The sequence below is a fragment of the Artemia sp. Qi Xiang Cuo genome, chromosome 9 (genome assembly GCF_049724085.1).
Source record: "Artemia sp. Qi Xiang Cuo chromosome 9, ASM4972408v1, whole genome shotgun sequence".
Lineage (NCBI taxonomy): Eukaryota > Metazoa > Arthropoda > Branchiopoda > Anostraca > Artemiidae > Artemia > Artemia sp. Qi Xiang Cuo.
The window spans coordinates 62,312,307-62,331,862 of record NC_142802.1 but is presented as its reverse complement, the minus strand read 5'-3'; the positions used below and the strand labels follow the sequence as shown (position 1 = coordinate 62,331,862).

Genomic DNA, 19,556 nt, shown 5'->3' with positions numbered 1-19,556 from the left:
TCTAAAAATTTTGATTGGATGTGTTTGGTGAAAAGGTGGGCGTGAGAGGGGGGTTAGTTGCCCTCAAATCACTTTCGACATTACAAATGTTTTACAAATATTACAAATTTATTTACAATAAATAACCGAGTCAAACTCAAAACGAGCAGCAATTAACATAAGTTGGGCTCAAAACGCCTGTGCCTTCCCAAGGCCAGAACATAATTTGCACTTTACTGAAAAAAATATAAATGTTTTTTATTTTTATAACTTTAATAAATCAAATAATATTAACATTTTGAGTACTAAATATCAGTATATGTATATTAAACCGACAATGCACATTCATTTGTATTTTTTTCAGTAAAGTGCAAATTATGTTCTGGCCTTGGAATGGCATAGCCGTTTTGAGCCCAACTTTTGTTAATTTCTGCTCGTTTTGAGTTTGACTCGGCTATTTATTGTAAATAAATTTGTAATATTTGTAAAACATTTGTAATATAATTCGTTTTCACTAAAGCGCCACAGACGCAGTAGGTTTTAGGCTTCTGCAGTGAGGCGAAGGAGGTCATACCCAAACTCTTTGTTTGTAGTTATTTTTATTCGATTCAAACTTGATTGGCTTATTCAATTTAAGTTTCACTCGTTTTAAGATTTATTTGTTCATTTACATTAATATATATTGTATGTTTGTTCGCATTGATTGTTTATTTAATTTTTGTTCGTTTTCAGTTTCATTTATACTTTAATAGCAAGCCAATTTTTTTTCGTTTTAAGCTTGATTTTCATATTCAATTTAAGCATTACTAGCTTTAAGATCTGTTTATTCATTTATATTATTACTTGTTGTGCGTTTTTTGCTATGATTGTTTATTTAATTTCTGTTCGTTTTGGGTTTCATTTATTCTTTAATAGTAATTTCTGGTCGTTTTGAGTTTGAATTTTAACAGGTATTTGTATCTGCTGAGCTTAAGTATAAAATGGTCTTTAGTTTTCTTTGAAAAACTTATTTTTTGGAAAGTTTTTTTAATTAATTAAGGAAAAAGAGCAACAACAAGTTATTACAACCGAAAGTATGGAACAACATTAAAACTTAATACGAACAAAAATTATTCCATATATATGAGGGCGGCTGCCCCTTCCTCATCCCTCGCTCTTTAAGACAAGTCTGAAAGTTCTTTAAAAGTACATCCCACTCAAATTCAACTACTCTTTCTTCTGTATAATCCCCCCTGGACGAAAAAAGCAATAAATAAACACACATTGTGATCATCTGGCCTAAAATACAAAATTCCACATTTTATTTTTAGGTACCACAGTCCTCTAAAATGGCATTCATTTTGAAAAACTTCAATATACTTTTTGAGACAGAGCAAATTTTGTACTTTCGGTGCAGCAAATTAATTATGCTGGCGTGCTCAAACACGAATTACAAGAGGTTTTCTTGTTCTTGTACACTTTATGGTACACACCGCTGTATACTATCCAAGGAACAACTAATGGAAACCTGTCAAACGGGTATTTGCAAGACATAAATTGATTGCAAAGCGTCACTTCTCATTGCGTTTACAATATTTAAACTGTTGTTTTTGGGGTTTATGGGAGAGGGGAATGTACCTTGGTTAGGTGAGGTTACGTATTTAATTTATGCTATGCTTTACCCCCACCCCCCCGAATGTGCAAATATATAGCCCAAATTTGTTTCTAAACTATTATATATTCATCCTTTTTTATTATATTTCATTAGCATCACAGTATAAAGATATAGCAGTAATTTTACCGCAGATAATTTCTGGCTCTTCATTCTCGGTACGAACAAACAGCCCCTCCTACTTATTCTTGCATTAGCGCGTACAAACAGCTCCTCTCATTTGATCTGCCATCAGCGGTCCAATAACCCTAGAACACGTATTTTGGCAGAAACTTTCTCAAAATGCCTTTGAAACCAACTTGAGACTTCGAAACCTACTTTTAATTCCTAAAATCATCTAATAATAACACTGCAATATTAATGACCGATTTGCATATATGTATTGGAATAAATTAATTTAAAAAATTAGTTTCTTCAAAATTTAGTGTTCCAACGTTGAAGCCAAGTTTCGCGTTCAAGAGAAATCTGACTTATCTACCCGTGAAAAGATCTAATGTCGCTTATGTTTCTACGTTCTCTGGAGCACTCGAACCTCGGGTCGAGTTTTTATAATGGGTGAGATAGGGAAAGATCATACTGCCTATAATTTTATATACTGTGATTAGCATTAAGCAAACTTGACTTAGTGGTGTGTACCATAAAATGCATAAGTACCGGTTTTCTGCTAAATGAAGTGCAATTCAAAAATAAAATTGAATCAACTCCATTCACTGGCTAATCAAGAGAAAATGGAAAAAAAAACGTAAAGAAGAGAGAAGCGAGGATAATACAAGCCAGTGAAAAACGTAAATTACAATGCACGTTTACAGTGGCTTGTATTATCTTCGTTTCTCTCTTCTTTATGTTTTTTTTCGTTTTGTCATGATTAGCCAGTGTGATCTCAGAAATTATTTGTGACAAGCTTACGGGGAGCATATGACCAAGTCTGTTCTTAAATTATTTTGATCTGTCCAAAAAACACGCTAAAAACAGTTACTCTTTCACCATTACTTTGATATATTTTATTCAAAATAATATATTTTAGGTCTTCATATTTTAGTTTTTGTGTTTGTTTTAAGGTTTTTTTAGATATTACTTTTTATCAGTATTTTTTTCTGTTTTTTTAATATTGTGCACTAAGGACGGTCAAGCGGAGGTCTTGACCGAAGTATTTGCATTGTAATCTACGTATTTCACTGGCTTGTATTATCCTCGTTTCTCTCTTCTTTGCAATTTTCTTTTCATTTTAACTTTAGAGAAACCTATATATCGGAAGCCAGTATATAATCATATTTAAATTCCCCAAAGGTAGCCTATAAACCGACTAACAAACCTAACTAGCTCAGTAGATACGGATTGGATAATAAATTATTATTGATATCAATAACTTCATATTAAAAGAGGATCTTACAAATGAATATAAACAATTATATCATATCTAAAAACTTTAATTTTTTAATTAGCAAAAATTTTGGTAGGCTACTAGCGAAATTTAGATAGGCTATACCAATTCAAAGATTCTTCTCTTTTTTTCTCTCTATAAAATGAAAATATGAAGGTTACCATATGTGACATAAAGGTTACCATATGTATGGACTCGGCAGTAATTTGGGCCTTTTTTTAGTGTTAGAATAACAATTTCAAATTCGTTAAAGCCTTATAAACCAAGATTTAGCAAAGATACAAAGGTCGAAATATTCTTCTTTTTTTTTTAGCTAACTTTGCATCTGTGGAGTTCGAAATTAAAGAAAAATACTGTCTTAACGGAAAAGAGTAAAGTCAAGGGGAGGGGTGATCATTTTTCTTCGCAAATGAATGTTTACAACGTTTTGGTTTTGGGAAGTATATCGTGTTTTGTGTTACGTTTTGGAATCGTCTTGAAACTTTCAGGGACAGTTTCTTAGGCACGTATAAACTCACATTCGAATAGATATATTTTTAACATTTGGTAGTGATGTTGCAAACTCAATAGTTTTCTCCTCTATAAAACCCTGCACCTAACTGTATTCTAAAGTAAAAGAGCACCTCTACGGACCCTGGTATGGAGTAATTGACGCCAGAATTCGTTCGGCTCTGTTCGTCAATGAGGAAACAAAGTACAGTCTCTTCAATTTAAAATATCGTTCATAAAAATATGCACGGTCACTTCTTAATTAGAGGGGTTGGGGAAAACTGTATTCCACATGTTTGCCCCCTCCCCCAATCTCAAATTACATGAATATGCCTCTCTAAGTATATTAGTGGTAGGTCCCATCAGAGAAAACTTTTCATTTTCTTATTTATTTTCGAAAAAAAGTGTAAGATACGCCTTTTTTTGCGGAAAAAGATAGGACCCAGCCTCTTCATACATATTCTGTCATGTTTGGCCCTCCATCCCTATGCATTACCCCATTATGCGTCGTTGAACAATTTCTCTAAGCACTTCATAATCAAGCCTTACCCTTAATGTCTTCTGAATGACTTTCTCTAAAGAATATTTAATTTTAAACTCCAACAATGACCATTAATTTGCAGCCGTCTTTAGATATACTCTTTTTTTATTCTTATCTACTAGCTACTGTAGATACATTTTAAAAAATGAAAAGCTTGCTTTAAGAACGACGTTGTTCAGAAGTGATATAGATCAGTCTTATGACTCTAAATGCATGTCATTTAGATGAATATTTCAGCACGTTCAATAATTAATAAAAAAAGGATCTATTTGACTGTCAGCCGCTATCTTAAACTCGTGAGTTTTCATACTTCGCTACTATCTAGAAAGTAATGGATTTTTTTCTATACACTTCTAAAGTATTAACCTTATGTCAAGCAAGGAACATTAATCAATAGCCGGAGTTTTTAAGGGTTCATCAAACTATAGGCTACCTAATTATACCATTTATATGTGCAATATGTTTTATGTATGTTCTGGCATATCTTGACACATTCAGCTTTCCCAGCTTTGCTTTGTTATAGTTAACTTAAGGCGTAGACAAACGTTGTGTTTTCTTTCAGTGTTTTAAGAGCGTACATATAAGAATTATAGAAGGTTTTTCCACAAAAAATGTAGCGCATTCTTGGCGAATTATTTTAAACTTCTAAGTCATGGAGACTCAAGGAATATAATTTACTTAGCCAAGCCATGTGTATGGTGCGTAGGGAGGGGCGGCAGGGGGGGCAGCTTCCCCCCCCTAGACCTTCACTTTACTTGCAGAAGCAAAATCAATGTTTCGATCCTTGTGATATTTTTGACCTCACAAATGCCTTCATTCAGGCTAAAAACTCCATAGGCCGCATTGCCTTTACATTTATATATAAAGGCAATTATAGAAATACATAAATAATAGACTCCACTAGGCAAGAAGCTACGTATGCCCATGCTGACATAACTTCATCTCCCCCTTCATCACATTATCGACTGCCCCCCCCCCCTAGACAATATGCTGCCTACGCCCATGATGAAGTGGTATATTAAGTGAGCTAGTAAGTAACTCCACAAAGGTCATATTTAAAATATTTTCTCAAGCTTAAAAGCCTCTAGCAAACAATCAATAATCAAGAAACAATCTATCAAGCTTAAGAGAAAATGGAAATGCTCAAAATGAGAGTTAATTTTATGTTCTTTTTCTACCATTAAAATTGTCAAACTAGTTATCTCATTAAGAAATTTTGCCAATACTCAATACTATGTAATTGATGTTTTGATCCTTATACTCATTGTTTCCCCCTCCAATCATATGTCTTCCTCCTCCATTACAGTCCTAGGAGGCTTTGGGGTATTAATGCCAGATATTCATTGTAGGCTTAATTAATTAAGAATAAATCTTATCTATTCATCTATCTAACCAAGAAAAAAGTTCTAGTTCAAAAATTGGCATAAAATAGGCTACTATTGAACAGATTTGGCCGTTTTTAGTGTCAAAAATTCTACTTCTGTCCTACCCTTTAGTTCTGCAAGGCAAATGTGCTTGTTACTACGAGGAAAAGCAATGGTTGCCCAGAACATTATGTCTTATAGCGAAATAATGGTCTTGAGGCAGGAGTCCCTCATATCCTGAAAAAAGCGTACCTAAACATACCACACCACACCTAAACATACCATACACCGTACCTGAAAAACATACCACAATTTACGTACCTAAGTACTTGGCTTATCTCTCCCCCTGAAATGGCAAAGTTTTAAAAATTAAAATTGCATGTAAAAAAGCAATTAAATCAAATACAAGATAATTAAAAACATGACCGTATCCAGGGATTATGGGGTTAGACCCCCCCCCAAAAAAAATAAAATAAAATGAATTGTGCAATTGGTAAAAAATGCATATAAGCAAATTTTTGATGAGTTTTTTATTGTACCCCCCCCCCCCTAACAAAAACCGTGGATGCGCACTTTATTAGGCGGTAATTTCCCATTTTATGGGCCTCTAAGGTTAGTCGCTGTAGAGAAGGCAATGATAAAACCCGTTTTTGACATGTTAACCGCTGTAGACTATGCAATGATAGCGTGGTTTGGATTCCGTATACGATGTTAAATTGTGTTTTTTTGTGGTTTAGGGGGGGGGTGGTACTCAGGTTAGGTTGCGTATTTAATATATGCTATGCTTTATCCCCATCCCCACCCCTAATGTGCAAATATATAGCCCAAATTTGTTTCTAAACTATTATATATTTATCCTATTTTATTTTATTTAATTAGCATTAACCAAACTTGACTTTTTAGAGAGGTCCATAAAATGGGAAAGTAACGATTAAACATGCAATATATATTTCCTTGTTTATACAACACACCAGACCAAATTGCAGCTCATGCCTTGGAGATTCACCATCCTCCAGCTCACCTCTCTACGGCTGTGCTAGCAGCTATAAAATTCTTTATCTTGTATCTGAATATCAGCATTCCCAGTATTGTCCAATATAGTATTACATTCCAAAAAGGAAGACGGATGAGACACACTCCTCGAAGATAGTATCACTTGTTAAAAATATTTACCTGTGAGATCTTAATTTTGTATTCTTGTGGAATAGAGGGAGTTGCAGTCTAGCCCACTTGTCGACCTATTCGTTCTAGCTAGGTGATGAGGAGGCGTTACAAGATGATTTAGTACCCTGATGGCATCGGTTTCATTCAAACTCAATACTGTTCATCACCGCCTCTTATCAAACAATGCTATTTAGCTACTGTTAGATTTATTCCATTTGAGTTATTCAACATGCAATACCGAGATTTATTGAACCTGAGTCATGAGAACTGTGCCAATTAGTGTTTTGTTAACTGACCACTGTAATTTGGTAAATTAAACATTTGCATTTAAAGATTCGGGCAAAACCATTAATTTTTAACCTTGTTTATCTTAATTAGATTAAGTTTGGGCTTAATTTATTTAAAGTAGAATCTAAATTTCAGGTGGAAGGGAACAAGTAGTAGAATTCATGAGTAAAAACGTCGTAGCCATTCGTAAAACCATTCGTAAAACTACGAGTAAACTTGTAAAATCATCGTAGTTCCTTTTTCGAAATTTATAAAATGTTGGCAATCACAAGCAGGAATTAAGAGAAGTAATAACAAACCTGATATGAAGTTATTTATCCTTCACTAAAGAAAAAGATAAGTCTTCACAAATTCATGAAAAAATGAATAAAGGACAGCCATGTAAATTGATGAATGGATTCATGCATAAGCCTGCATGGCTATGTGTAAAACCTTAATAAATGCAATAAATGAATGACATAAATGAAATAAAATAAATAAAATAAGAAAAACAGAACCAACATAAACAAGAGGCAAAATTATAAATAAAGAAAAAAACGCAGCAAATGTACAAGGAAATGTGGGGAACTTGAATCAACGAGGGATTTGTGTGTCGTTCCATTGAACAAAAATCAAAATAATTGTAAAGAAAAGCATAACTGTTTTGATTGTTGATTTAACACTTTCAAATAGTTTATTATACTTTCTTTCTTCTGAAATATGAAACCTGTCGGGAGAGGGAGGGCTGGACTCTGGTACCCGAAGAAGAAATGAACTACCCAATTTTCACCAATACCGCACAATAGGCAAGTATCCCAGCTCTCTTACCAATCCTTTACCCACATACCCGCGTTTCCTTATCTTACCGATTCAATCTTTACCAATTGTACCCACGACTAGGTTCTGGGGGATATTATATTACCATCTTCCTGAAAGTGCTGGAGGTTTCATCATGTCACATAAAGTAACACTTTGGCGAATGACTAAGTCTTTTTGTAATCTTGCAGTCCACGTCCACAATTTTTCTTCCCTGCTAGCTTACCAATATTGGTAAGTTGCCATTTAAAAAATCCTCTTTTATTTGCCTTGTTTTGTTCTTAAATTACAATTAGAGTATGTGTGTTTTTCTCGGATATCCGTGTAAATATTTTCTTGTAAAATCACTCTAATATTGTATGCTTTGCTTACGGGAAAGATGAATTAAAGCAGGACAAATATTCTGACTTCAAACACGTAATTTTAGCACCAAAAGCCCCTTTAAGGTTTGGAAAGGTGTGCAGGACGTCCCGAGTCCAGGCATGCAGCAACAATTCAGAATAAAAAAAAACACACACGCACATAGGAAAATTATATGGAGGGTATAAGATATGACAGGGAAATCCTAAAAAAAACTCGATATTTTGGAAAAGGGGACATGGGACTGTTCCCCTGCCCCAGTTTCATATCTGTCTGGGCCATATAACTTCACAGTTGACATTGTATATACAACTACTGCTACAAATTTTGCTTCTTTTTCAACTAAAAAGTTGTAGTACCGATTTAGATATAAAATATAACGAAAAGAATCTGCTCCAAGCTTTTCAGGGTGTGAATCTCAAATGGGGAACCATAGAAAGGCTCAAGAATGTAGAGATAGGTTAGTCCTAAGATAATTATAAGAGGTAATTGTCAAAATGAATCAGTATCTAAAGTGATTCAAATACATCCGGTAAAATTAAAGGCAGTGCAAGAATTTGACAATTAATTCACGACTTACATCAAGCCAGCTACTAGATTAACCAAAGCTTAATCCTTAGCTGAATATTATTTTCTAAAAATATCTTTTTTACAAAGCATAAATCACTGGATTCAGCTACAGGAACAGGTACAGATGCCCAAGTCTGTATCCAGGGAAGGGTGAGGGGGTTTGGACCCCCCTCCCGAAATGTTTGTTCGTCTTTTAAGTGAAAAACTTAAAAGAATTTTTACAAAGCAATGGTCTAAGGGTAGCTTTAAAGAGTAATAATACTTTGGATAGTTTTCTCAATTCTGGGAAGGATCTAACTTCATTGGGGCAACAAAGTGGGTTTTATCAGATCCCAAGTACTTGCGGAAGCTCTTATGTGGGACGTACTGACCAGAGTTTGGAAATGAGATTATTACAACATAAAGATCTATTTCTTCGGCTTTAAAGCAAGATTCTAAGTCTGAAGATTTTACTTCAGCCCTTCCAGAAAATATTTTTAATTTTCCAGACCATTTTATTTTGTTTGAGAATGTCTCTTTGATTTCTAGGGATCGGGGTTTAAAGCAAAATTTTCGTGAAACGCTTGAAATAAAGAAAATCTTATTCAAGAATATTGATTTGGATCGGTGTACAGGTGAATATGGGCTGAACCCTATGTATGAAAATTTATTAAAATCTGACAGAGTAAAGTTCAATTCACCCAATGTAGTTAACCTTTGTCCAAATGTTATATCATTGAACGCTAATGACCCGAATCCAAGAAGGTCAAAGAGGCTAGCTTCCGCCTTTGCTTTGAAAAGAATTAGAGATTTAAACAATATATAGTTTTATTTGATTTAGTATATTGCTTTTGTTTTAAATTGTTTTAGTTTAGTTTTACTACTGATGACGGTCACTGCATATGTGACCGAAATATCTGGTATTTTATGTGAAATTTATTATACACTGTCTATTAAAAAGGGTTTTATCCCTATTTTGAACTTTTATTTTATATATAAACTAATAAATTTGTTGCTTTTTTGTACCCCCCCCCCTGACAAAATCCTGGATATGACTGCAGTGGCCCTTTCAGTTCCATGGGCTAAAGATTTTCTTAAAGTATCGAGATTTGTACGAGTTTTCCTACATTTTATTTATTTTGTCAATCCTCATTAAGCCCCCCCCCCACTCCAATAAAAAAAAATGAGTGCTTGCATATTTGCCTTTTCCCATGTAACGAAGAATAATGGTAATTCCGCATCAGAGCTGACTAAAAAAAGACAGGATAAACCAGACTGGCAGACAAAACATTTTTACTACGAAGAGTACACAGCATGTCTTACAGCAGATTTATGCCTGCCATTATTCATGTAATAATACTAAAAAGGATAAATAAAAATCTATCACTCATCAAAAGGATATATTAATAGTAGCTTGACCACCACACTGTGAATCTAAAAATTTCGCTCTATGAATCCAATTAAATAAACCACAAAGCGATTGCTGATCACGCGAACAAATGCTAAATTGATCGTAAATCACGAGCTTCTGGAAGCTGAATGCTGCAGCATTACGCATTGCTAACGACATAATTTTTTCTCTAACTGAAAGCAGGGAGTCATTATATATAAATCTCATTGAATTTCAATAATTGAGTTTTGATGTGGTGAGGAGAAGAAAAACATCGAGTCGAAGGAGCGCACTGATCTGTCAGAGATAAGAACTGCAAGAGTAAGTTATTACAAAAAAGGCGCTGATACTACTTTTGCGTTTGCATAACGCTGATTGGGTATCTTTATCTAGTTTTCTTATTATTAAAAGGTAAGTTTTTTTCTTGCATACAATAGTTTTGTTTGAAATTTGGTTTAGCTGAAACCGTTCATGCAAAAGAGGCACAGATGAGAGAGCCGTTGATGTTGGAAAAGAAAGAATTTCTTATATAACCCACAAATAAACATACAAAATAACATTGCGGAGTAATAAAAAAAAACTAACACAACAATATCATAACGAACATATTACATATTATCTGTATGATATCTGTGATCAGTGGCGTCAATTCACGAAAATATTAAATTTCCAAAATTTAGGGGCCAATGTGTTTTCTTCAATTTATTTTATGAAAACACAAAAAAAAACTTCAATGAAAAAACCAAAAACAGGTATATTTAAGGTCTAGGAGGCAGCAAAACAATTGTGGGTTGCAAATACCCCTCCTGCCATCCAATAGACGCCACTGTTTGTGACAGAGAAAGTATTTATAAAATTCGCAAGTTAAAATGATATTAAATTTCGATAAACTGTTTAGTATGGTACGTGTAAACAAAACAAAAAGTCAAAAAGTTAAATAACCCTCTGAGTTGAGCTCTGGGCTGTTGTAGTGCTTTCTTTGGAATAAAAGCGTCTCACTAACTTTATTAACACATTTAAGAGTTTCAAATAAAGGAAAAGCAGATCATTTTTTCAAAGAAAAGTAAAGAGCTATATTAAAATCTGAGACAATCATAAATAAAGTTGCGTAATAAATCAAGCTTAAAAACGAACAGAAACTATTGCAAACAGGAGTAAAGCTACCACTCAATAAACTTTCTTAAGGCCTGAACCTCGTCTGCACTTTACTGAAAGCAAAACATATTTTATCTTTTTTAATCATAACGTTAAAAAATCAGGCATCACTGAGACTTCCAGGAAGCAATATCAATATAAGTGAAACAATCTGTATACTTTAATTACTTCTTTTTATTATCATGTTTTTTTCTTGTCTTCGAGGTTTTGGCAAATAAAAACTGTTCGATATACGAAATAATTATTGTTCGGTTTCAATAAAACGGAAATGTCACTAAAACCGTTAAGAGGGTTTGAGAGGGAGGGTGGTAGTGCCACTATTTTTTTTCTTGTAAAGCTTGACTAACCTTGAGATATTAATTTTTGTTTGTTGTGTTGTTGCAGATGCCATTACGAATGAAAAAGAAACTGCTCAAAAATACAAATCGTTTTCAGTAGCTTGCAAGCAGTGGCGTCGTTTGGGGGGCACGGGTGGCAGTTACCCCCAAAATAATATGGAACAAAATTATTATCTAGCCCAAGCCCCTTGACTTTCTGGATAAGGACCCTTTTTGCCCTCCTTCCCCCAAGAAAAATGCTGAAGCCACCGCACCTGCCTGCAAGTGACGCTCTAGCCTTTAGAAGACTTAGGAGGTGGTAGCCCTACTCCTGTTTCTTATAATTTCTGTCCCTTTTAAGCTGGACTTGATTATTCATTTTAATTTCTGGTTGTTTTAGGATTAATCTACATTAAGTTTCTGTTATCTTTGTTTGACTTGATTGCTCACTTCCTTTTATGTTCGTTTTGGGTTGGCTTACTAATTGGTCAAAATTTCTGCTGTGCTAAGCCTCAAATATACTGTTTTACGTTTTATTATGGGTTTTTAGTCTTCTTAGGAAAAAAAATTAGAAGTTTTTTTTTTCAAAATACAAATTTATTTAGTGTATATATTATTATCATTTTTGATTTTCAAAAAGAAACTTCTTCTTTTTATTGATTTTTGGTAAGTAAAAATTCGAAAATATTTTTATTGCTTTTTATATGAAGTACAACAGTTAACCAACATGAAGAAACTTAAATTTAACAACTGTTGCTAATAATTTGAACAAACATATTATTACATAGTCTAAAAAACCCATTAGCTAATAGAAAGAAATTTAGGTTTAACAATTATTGTAAGATCCTGATTTTGAAATGAAGTATCCTAGATAGCTGCTGATGTGGTAAAGCTTGGGGAAGCCGAACAAGCTGCCAAGAAAACTGTTACATTAGAGGGCGGAGTCAACTATGCCGTGGTAATCAATCAAAAACATAGTAACACACAGTCATCAAGAGATCATGCCCTTAAAGTTACCTGAATGACAGAACAGCTTTCGGTTACTTGGAGTCTCTAGTCTGTATACTAACAGTGGAAATAGGAACACCGCAGTAAGTATAAAAATTTGGTTATTTTAATTCGCAAATGAAAAAAAAAAAACCCTGAAAACAATAGTTGTTCTAAAAAAGTTAGTTATTAACTCCCCTTAGTTTGGTGGTTCGTCTCAACATTTTGAATAAGATAAATTATTCGGGATAATACAAACGTGAAACATATATTTATACTAGGCACATAGACAGGGGTGAATCTCCAGCATTTTTATTGGGGGGGAGCAAGAGGGGTCCATATCTGGATAGTCAAGGGGCATGGGGTATATAATAAATTTTTCCTCCATATTATTCGGGCCAACTGCCCCCCCCCAAAGACCCCCCTGCATATAGACCCAGTTTAGGGTTTGAATTATATCACCTGAGAGGACTCAGAGAGTCTCTGCCCTCCCCTTAAGATAAAATCCTCGTAAAATGAACCTAAATAAAAATAATATTTTAGAAAATGATGTGCAAATAAGTATTTTTATTCCAACAAAAAATATTTTCTCCATCCTGTAGCACCACTCCAGGAAACCTTAGGGAGTCTGGCTCCTCCTCTTAAGATAAAGGTCTAATAAAAATGAATATAAATGATTTTTTTTGGAAATTGATATATAAATAGGCTTTTCTAATTTTTATTCCACAAGAAACATCCTCGGCTTTTTCCTCCCATGACGCCATATAAGGGGAACTCTGCGATTCTCTGCCAACTTCTTTAGATAGAAGCCTCATAAAATTAACGTAAAAAGAAAATATTCTGGAAAATGATGTACAAATAGGCTTTTTAAATTTTTCTCCCCACAAGAAACATTCTTGACTCCTAATCTCCCATTCTGGGAGAAGCTGAAACAATTTCTCTGAAACTAATATAATGATATTGGATTAAGTTTATACGAGATCTTGTGTAAAAGAAGGAAAGAGGCATTTTTCAGCCTAAATTTCAAATTTTTCAGGGACCTTTCTGCAGATCTGGAGGAGCATCAGCCATGATATTTCTGCTATTACAAAATATATTATTACAAGGATACAATAGCATTGGTACTTCAAATCATAAAATATTATATTTGCCAGATGTTTATTCCCATTACGTAAATTCGAGTCCATAAAAACATACCGACAAGCTATTAATTTGTGATTGATATATCAAACTACAAACCGATTTTTTTCTGTGGGTTTTTTGATACACTAGAAGTATAAAACTTGTAATGACCCCCCCCCCCCCCTCTCTGCTTTCTGAAGGGAAACATTCAGGAAATATCAGACGCCAAAAATCCATAGACATAGATTTACTACAGGAATATCCTTACATTGATTGTCGGACTGGGCCTTCCCGAACCACTATATAGCCACCCCCTTCCTTAAAATATTTGCCTTGTACTGTCGGTTATGTAGTATTTAATTTTGCGATGATTAGTGTTTAGTTGGTTTATTTGCTTATTAATTTGTTTATACAGCAGGAATGCTAGATCGCTCGCTAATGATGCTAGAGATCATTGAGCTCGAATTTAAAGTGCGTAACTCAGGTTTTATAATTCCTTTAGAAATCAAATATATGGTTTTAAGCATTTTGTGTGATTAGCGTTTGTACGAAGATTTATATAGGAATTTTTTTTTTAATATTGGATTGGGTAGTTGAATAATTGAGCTTTAATTGGTAAACTCACTTAGATTCATGTAACGAACAAAATAAAGTAAAAATAAAATGAAAAATTTAATAAAATAACTTAATTATTTTTAAGCTATAGGGGATACATTTTTCATTCATGAACTTTTGAAAATTAAGGTTCTGCAAATAATACCAAACTGTGTCGGAATAACTATAAAACCTTTCTTACTTCAGAACTTCTCATTATATTATTTAAAAAAGAGCTGAATGTATTCGTTTCCTTTTGAGATTTAGGGTATATCACCACCGTCTTATCCGAACCAATAAGGCTTAATTCTTATGTTAATGTGTAAAATTTTCTTTAGAATTAGAATTGATCTGAACGCACTGGAAGAATGGTTCAAATTTGTCTTTTATTATTTCTTTTAGTTTTATAATGAACTTTAAATATTTTTTCGCGTTTATCAGTCTAGTCTGGCTTAAGTTTAGATTATTATTTTGGTTCAAGGTCGAAATTTTATTTTTCGCCTGTTAGGTTCTTTATCACTTCCAGAGATAGTCAGATTTTGAACTTCTGTTATGAAAGAATAGGCCTGAAAAACGTCTTCCGCACAAACATTTGGCTGCTAATTTTTAAATTAAAAAAAGCTAAGTTCTACTTTTTTTTCATTTTTTCCCTGCAATAAATTTTCAGAAGCTGTTACTGTTCCTGTTAGAAGAAGGAGAGAAACTTAAAATGAAAAGAAATTATGGTACTTCTTTGATAAACCTTCTACCTCAAGTTGTTCATTTAGTTCCAGCCAGTAGCTCATCAAGTAGCTCAATTTGCTCATTCATTGACGCATTATAGAACCTTTTTTTTCATTACTTTATTTCAGCTTAGCGTGAGACAAGACAAAGAGAAATGACAGAATAGATGGAAAATATAAAAATTGAGCTATATATTTGCACACTAGGAGGGGCGGGTGGGGGTAAAGTATTTGGACAGTGTGAAGTTAGAAAGCAATTCTTAGTACGTAATTTGCAGAATAATTGTACCTAACATATTAGGCATCCAGACCCGCTATACTTTACCCCCACCCCTCTAATGTGCAAATATATAGCCCAAAATTATTTGTAAAGTATTATATTGTTTTCTTACTTTGGTATATTTCATTAGGATTGAGCGTCAGAGAAAAATCTTAGAATAATATTAGGTAGGGGTTACATCATGCAAGTACCGAAATTATTCCTTATATTTAGGTGGAGGCCCCCTCTTCAATACCTTGCTCCTTGCGATAAAGTTTGACTTTTTGTTCCAATCCTTTAAGAACGACTCCTGAAACGCAAGGGCTCGTAAATTAGAATAAAAAGTTGTTTTTTCAAGTACTTAAAACTTTAACGTGAAGAGCGACGTATTTAGGAGGGGGTATCCACCTAAGTATACGGAATAATTTCTATTCATTTTAAGTTTTAATGTTGCTCTGTGCTTTCAGTTGAAAAAAACTTTTTTTTGTTTGATTATGTAGCTTTTGGAACTCTGCTTTTTTAATTGTATAATTACAATTATACAATAGATATATAAATATAAAATTTTATAATTATACTTATAGTTATATAATATATATATAATTATGAAATTATATAATTATAATAATTTATTATATATAATTGTGCTTTGGAATTCCACACCACTTTATCAGATTAACTAAGAGGAGGCATGTCCTCGGAAGTTTACTTCAAGATCAGGGGAATCAAAATCTAGGGAGCCAAATTCAGATAAAATGCAGATGAGATGAAGTATATGATAAATATATATTGTAAGACCTCCACTTCCAGCAGATGCGTCAGTCTAATCTGTCATCAAACAGTTCGTGGTAACGAACTGTAAGTAAGGAGCGACCCGGCTCAATGGTAACCGAAACTCTAAAAAACGGAATTTTGATACCAAGAGATACATCAAAAGAATCAAATTTTAATTTTGATTTCAAATATATAAGTTTTATCAAGTTTAATCATACCCATCAAAAGTTACACGCCTGAGAAAATTTGGCTGATTTTTGAAAATAGGGGGAAAGACCCCCTAAAATTTGTAAAACCTTGATGAAAATCTCACCATCATATTCAGCGTATCAGAGAACCCTACTGTAGAGGTTTCAAGCTCCTATCTACAAAAATGTGGAATTTTCCATTTTCTGCCAGAAGAAAGATCACGGATGCGTGTTTATTTGTTTTTTTTTCCTAGGGGTGATCGTGTCGACCCAGTGATCCTAGAATATCGTAAGAGGGCTCTTTGGAATGGAAGTTAAAAGTTCTAGTGCCCTTTTTAAGTTACCAAAAAAATGGAAGGCAACTAGGCCCCCTCCCACGCTCATTTTTTTCCCAAAGTCATCCAATCAAAATTTTGAGATTGCCATTTTGTTCAGCATGGTCGAAAATATTATAACTATGTCTTTTAGGATGACTTAATCCCTCAAACCCCAGGGGGAGGGCTGAAGGTTATGAACTTTACCCAGTGTTATAATATAGTATTGGTTATTGGGAAGTATACAGACGTTTTCAGGGGGACTTTTTTCTGGTAGTGGGGGGTGGGGGTGGGTCGGGGGTTATAGGGGAGGATCTTTTCATGAAGGAATTTTTCATGGAGAAAGGGACATGGTTATGAAGGGGGCATCAGATTTCCCATCATTATTTAAAGCAAAACTCAGAAATTAAATATAAAAAAACAAGTTTTTCAAATGAAAGTAAGTAGCAACATTAGAACTTAAAACTAACAGAAAATGTTAGCTATATGATTGGGTTCACCTTCTAGTCAATGCCTCGCTCTTTAAGCCAAAGATTTTTTAGCACTTTCATAAGAGCTATTTATTCTAATTAACGGCCTTTGTGATTAAGGGGTAATTTTTAAGGAATTGGAACAAAATTCGAACTTTAACTTAAAGAGCAAGGTATTGACTAGGGTTACGTAAGTTAATTTGTAAATTACGTCAGAAGCAAATTTGGAGACAGCCATTTAGCAAAAGAAAAGTAAAATTTTTATGCAAATTTGTTTACTTATTCAATGACCGTGAGCCAAAATAAATGCTGCATTAACTAAAAAACGATTAGAAATTAAATAAAAAATACGAGTTTTTTAAACTGAAAGTAAAGAGCGACATTAAAACTTAAAACGAACAGAAATTATTCCGTATATGAAGGGGGCTGTCCCCTCCTCAACGCCTCACTCTTTATGCAAAAGTTTGACTCTGTGTCACAACTTTATTTTTTAAAACAATAAAAAACTTTAGCGTAAAGAGCGAGGTGCCGAGGAGGGGACAGCCCCTTTCATATACGGAATAATTTCTATTCGTTTTAAGTTTTAATGTCGCTCCTTACTTTCAGTTTAAAAAACTTGTTTTTTTTTATTTAATTTTAACCCAAATCTATTTAGCCTCTTCATGTTTCAGCTGTGCTAATTCAAAAGGTGTCATTTCCAAGGCCATACCCTGGGGGGTGGGGTAGGGGGTTTGATCTCTCCCCCCGAAATACTTGTTAAACTCGTAAAAACGTAACAAAAATGTATATACAAAATTTTGATGCGTTTTTTAAGTTTTTCTTTCTATCCCCCCCTCCCCTTGACAAAAAAAAACTGGGTACGTTCATGGCCATGCTTAATTTTTTTGACATTCGCAGTGTGCATGCGAAAACTCTATGCGTCCTATTAATCGTTTCAATGCGTTTTTCTAAAATAAAATTTCTAAGATGCTTCGTAAAAGTTTGTATTTTTTCCAAAGTACGTCAAAGTCTCTTCTCCCGTCGATAAAAGTAATACAAGAATAGAAATTTTTATATGAATGTCGTTTTTTTCTGTAGGCTATAGGCTATTTGGTATCGAATAGAATCGTATCTGCTAAAACAAATACTTCTTAGCAACAGCAAAAAAAATCTGAACAGATTTTTTTTTAATTTTCTAGTAATTTTTACGACCAATGGACCGTTTGCAAGAGTCTCTGAACAAAATCGTGAAAACTAATTTATGAAAAAATCATTCTTATCTCATTCTCAGATGCGCATTGCTTCACTTTACCCTCACCCACCCACCTCTCGATGGATAAAAATATGTCCCATTTTAAATATTGTCATTATATTTTACAATAGCGAATGATGGACGTTCCTGAAGGGGTTGAAGAAAATAGCGGCTGAAATAAATAATTTTTCAATCTCAGTAGTAGTAATCGGAGCAGATTTGCTCTTACTGTTTTCAATCTCCTCAATTTCTTAGCACAGAATGTGCTTAGAAAATGTGTTTAGCAAAGAACGTGCTATTCATTCTCTTAGCAAGGAACTTACATAGCGCCTTATCCGACTCTAACTTAATTACGGTAAAGTATACAAAATGAAATAAATGCATACCAAAATGTATACCATTCATTCCGCTGTAAAAAGGAAAAAAAAGGAATTTCTAAATTCCATAAAATTGGCAATTCAGGTTGGTGTCTAAATAGTGTGGCCTTGACGTAGACGTAATAAATGGTGGTAGACTATGTTGCTGCGTTGCTGTTAATCACAGTTCATATAATTATCCAGTAAGCTTATCGCAGATCATTTCTGGTCTTCGTTCTCGGTGCGAACAAAAAGCTCCTCCCACTTCTTTCTGCATTAGCGGGTTAGTCTGTTTCCGATTGTTTCCAACAAAGTGCATTATTCTTAATAGCGGCTTTCCACTTGTTTCCGATTAGATCACAGTCTGACTTGTCTACCCGTGAAAAGATCTGATGCTGCCTATATTTCTATCTGCAAAAACGTTCTCTGGAGCACTCGCACCTTGGTCTGGGTTTTTATAATGGGTTAGGGAAAGATCATACTGGATAACTATATAAACTGTGCTGTTAATGCTGCTAGAATTTGCTGCTAGAAATTTGCTGAATTAACAACAGTTAAATGTCCCAAATTTGCTTTATGCACTAGAAAAAAATCTCAGTCCTATTTTACAATATATCATGACTGTGCTAAAAAAAATCTTTATGTTACATTTAATTATTTTATTCGGAAATGATTTAATTTGTTTTACTTTAATTTTAATTTAATTCTTTTAATTTGCTAGATGCAATTTGTTCCTCCAATTGAATGTTTTATCTTTGCTATTCAGCAAACAACAACAAAAAAGTTTACCATTGTATCAACAAATCATTACACAGTATCAACCTTTAAAATCTAAAAAAAGTGAGACTTTTGCAAAGAGGGGGAGGCAGATTTCCCGCTATTTTTTGGAAAATTATAAGAAATTAAATGGAAAACAAGTTTTTTCAACTGAAAGTAAGGAGCAACATTATAAATTAAAACGAACAGATATTTTTCCGTGTACGAGGAGGCTCCTCCTCCTTAATGCCTCCCTCTTCCCACTAAAGTTCTACTTTTACCCCAATTCTGTAAGGACGGCTTCTGAAAGACATGAACCCTTTAATTAGAAGAGGAAATTAATTTAAAGTACTTTAAAAC

At 33.8% G+C, this 19,556-nt stretch overlaps 1 protein-coding gene across 1 annotated transcript in view; it reads left to right on the top strand.

The window, feature by feature from the left end:
* Positions 1–19,556, top strand: part of LOC148948911 (uncharacterized) — a 36,066-nt gene that overhangs the window by 14,127 nt on the left and 2,383 nt on the right. Inside the window, exon 2 of the mRNA XM_089094828.1 lies at positions 12,295–12,514. The gene's annotated coding sequence lies outside the window, so the exon portion shown is untranslated. The remainder of the gene's footprint in view (positions 1–12,294; positions 12,515–19,556) is intronic.